Source organism: Arachis ipaensis, chromosome B3 (genome assembly GCF_059453495.1).
Source record: "Arachis ipaensis isolate K30076 ecotype BB chromosome B3, ASM5945349v1, whole genome shotgun sequence".
Classification (NCBI taxonomy): domain Eukaryota; kingdom Viridiplantae; phylum Streptophyta; class Magnoliopsida; order Fabales; family Fabaceae; genus Arachis; species Arachis ipaensis.
This window is the reverse complement of record NC_142438.1, coordinates 23,664,443-23,667,562: the sequence shown is the minus strand read 5'-3', so window position 1 is coordinate 23,667,562 and position 3,120 is coordinate 23,664,443. Positions and strand designations below refer to the sequence as shown.

The 3,120-nt window shown below is 35.4% G+C and overlaps 1 non-coding gene across 1 annotated transcript; it reads left to right on the top strand.

Annotated features, from left to right (window-relative positions):
* The first annotated feature begins 1,574 nt into the window (after window positions 1-1,574).
* Window positions 1,575-1,682, top strand: LOC148570063 (small nucleolar RNA R71). Its single transcript, XR_015908841.1, has one exon. It is a non-coding gene; the product is annotated as a small nucleolar RNA R71 (small nucleolar RNA).
* The last annotated feature ends 1,438 nt before the right edge of the window (window positions 1,683-3,120 follow it).

Genomic DNA, 3,120 nt, shown 5'->3' with positions numbered 1-3,120 from the left:
TTAGAGTTTGACTGTGGGGGCTTTGGTTGACTCTGCAGTGAGAGAAGCTTTTCATGCTTCCTCTCCATGGTTATAGAAGGAGATCCTTGAGTTTTAAACACAAGATTGTCCTCATCCAGTTGAAGGACCAATTCTCCTCTGTCCACATCAATCACAGCTCTTGCTGTGGCTAGGAAGGGTCTTCCAAGGATGATGGATTCATCCTCATCCTTCCCAGTGTCTAGGATTATGAAATCAGCAGGGATGTAAAGGCTTTCAACCTTTACTAACACGTCCTCTACTTGTCCATAAGCCTATTTTTTTGAGTTGTCTGGCATCTCTAATGAGATTATGGCAGCTTGCACCTCAAAGATCCTAAGTTTCTCCATCACAGAGAGTGGCATTAAGTTTATTCCTGACCCCAGATCACACAGAGTCTTCTCAAAGGTCATGGTGCCTATGTTACAGGGAATTAGGAATTTACCAGGATCCTGTTTCTTTTGAGGTAATTTATGCCTATCCAATGCATTCAGTTCATTGGTGAGCAAGGGAGGTTCATCTTCCCAAGTCTCATTGCCAAATAATTTGGCATTCAGCTTCATGATTGTACCAAGGTATTTAGCAAATTGCTCTTCAGTAATGTCTTCATCCTCTTCAGAGGATGAATACTCATCAGAGCTCATGAAGGGCAAAAGGAGGTTCAATGGAATCTCTATGGTCTCTAGATGAGCCTCAGATTCCTTTGGTTCCTCAAAGGGAAACTCCTTATTGGTCACTGAGCGTCCCAGGAGGTCTTCCTCACTAGGATTCACGTCCTCTTTGGGTTCGGCCACACCAAGTAAGGTTATGGCCTTGCACTCTCTTTTTGGATTCTCTTCTGTATTGCCTGGAAGAGTACTAGGAGGAGTTTCAGTGACTCTTTTACTCAGTTGGCCCACTTGTGCCTCCAAATTTCTGATGGAGGACCTTGTTTCATTCATAAAACTTAGAGTGGCCTTAGATAGATCAGAGACTATATTTGCTAAGCTAGATAGACTCTGCTCAGAATTCTCTGTCTGTTGCTGAGTGGATGATAGAAAAGGCTTGCTATTGCTAAACCTGTTTCTTCCATCATTATTAAAGCCTTGTTGAGGCTTTTGTTGATCCTTCCATGAGAAATTTGGATGATTTCTCCATGAGGGATTATAGGTATTTCCATAGGGTTCTCCCATGTAATTCACCTCTGCTATTGCAGGGTTCTCAGGATCATAAGCTTCTTCTTCAGAAGATGCTTTTTGAGTACTGTTGGAAGCAGCTTGCATTTCATTGAGACTCTGAGAAATCATATTGACTTGCTGAGTCAATATTTCATTCTAAGCCAATATGGCATTCAGAGCATCAATCTCAAGAACTCCCTTCCTTTGAGGCGTCCCATTACTTATAGGATTCCTCTCAGAAGTGTACATGAACTGGTTATTATCAACCATATCAATGAGTTCCTGAGCTTTTGCAGGCATTTTCTTTAGGTGAATGGATCCACCTGCAGAATGGTCCAATGACATCTTTGATAACTCAGACAGATCATCATAGAATATATCCAGGATGGTCCATTCTGAAAGCATGTCAGAAAGACACTTTTTGGTCAGTTGCTTATATCTCTCCCAAGCTTCATAGAGGGATTCACCATCCTTCAGTCTGAAGTTTTGAACATCCACTCTAAGCTTACTAAGCTTTTGAGGAGGAAAGAACTTGGCTAAGAAAGCCGTGACCAGCTTATCCCAAGAGTTCAGGCTATCTTTAGGTTGAGAGTCCAATTATATTCTAGCTCTGTCTCTTACAAAAAATAGGAAAAGTATGAGCTTGCAGACCTTGGGATCAACCCCATTGGTCTTAACAGTATCACAGATCTGCAAGAATTCAGTTAAGAACTGAAAAGGATCTTCTGACGGAAGTCCATGAAACTTGCAGTTCTGTTGTATCAGAGAAACTAATTGAGGTTTAAACTCAAAATTGTTTGCTCCAATGGCAGGAATTGAGATGCTTCTTCCATGTAAGTTAGAATTTGGTGCAGTAAAGTCACCAAGCATCTTTCTTGTATTGTTATTATTTTCGGTCATGTCTCCTTCTTTTTCAAAATTTTCAGTCAGATTTTCTCTAGAGAGTTGTACTTTAGCTTCCCTTAGCTTCCTCTTCAGAGTCCTTTCAGGTTCAGGATCAGCTTCAACAATAATGTTCTTATCCTTGTTCCTGCTCATATGAAAAAGAAGAGAACACAAAAGAAAATATGGAATCCTCTATGTCACAGTATAGAGATTCCTTATGTAAGTATAAGAAGAGAAGAGTAGCAAAAAGAAAAGATAAGAATCCAAACACAGGGGAGAGGAGTGGGTTTGAATTTTTGAGTGAAAGAGGGGTGTTAATAGATAAATAAATAATTAGAAGGAGATGAGAGAGGGAAGAATTCGAAAATTAAACAAAATAAAATAAAAATGTTTTTGTTTTTATTTTGAAATTAAAGTTAAAATTCGAAAAATTTTAAAATGAAATGAAATTAAATTAAAATTTAAAATAATTAGTTAATTAAAAAGGAATTTTGAAAAAGAGGGAAGGGATTTTCGAAAATTAGAGAGAGAATTAGTTAGGTAGTTTTGAAAAAGATAAGAATCAAATAAAAAGTTAAGTGGTTAATTGAAAAAGATTTGAAAATCAAATTTTGAAAAGATAAGAAGTTAGAAAAGATTTTGAAATTGATTTTGAAAAAGATGTGATTGAAATTTATTTTGAAAAAGATTTAAAAAAGAAATTTAAAAAGATTTGATTTTGAAAATTAAAGTTGATTACTTGACTAACAAGAAACAAAAAGATATGATTTTAAAATTTAAAGATTGAACCTTTCTTACTAGGCAAGTAAGAAACTTAAAATTTTTGAATCAATCACATTAATTGTTGGCATTAATTTCGAAAATATGAAATAGAAATAAGAAAAAGATTTTGAAAATAAATTTTGAAAATTTCGAAATTATGAAAGAAAAATGAAAAAGATTTGATTTTTGAAAAAGATTTGAAAAAGATAAAATTTTTAAATTGAAAATTTGATTTGACTCATAAGAAACAACTAGATTTTAAAATTTTTTGAAAAAGTCAACTCAAATTTTCGAATTT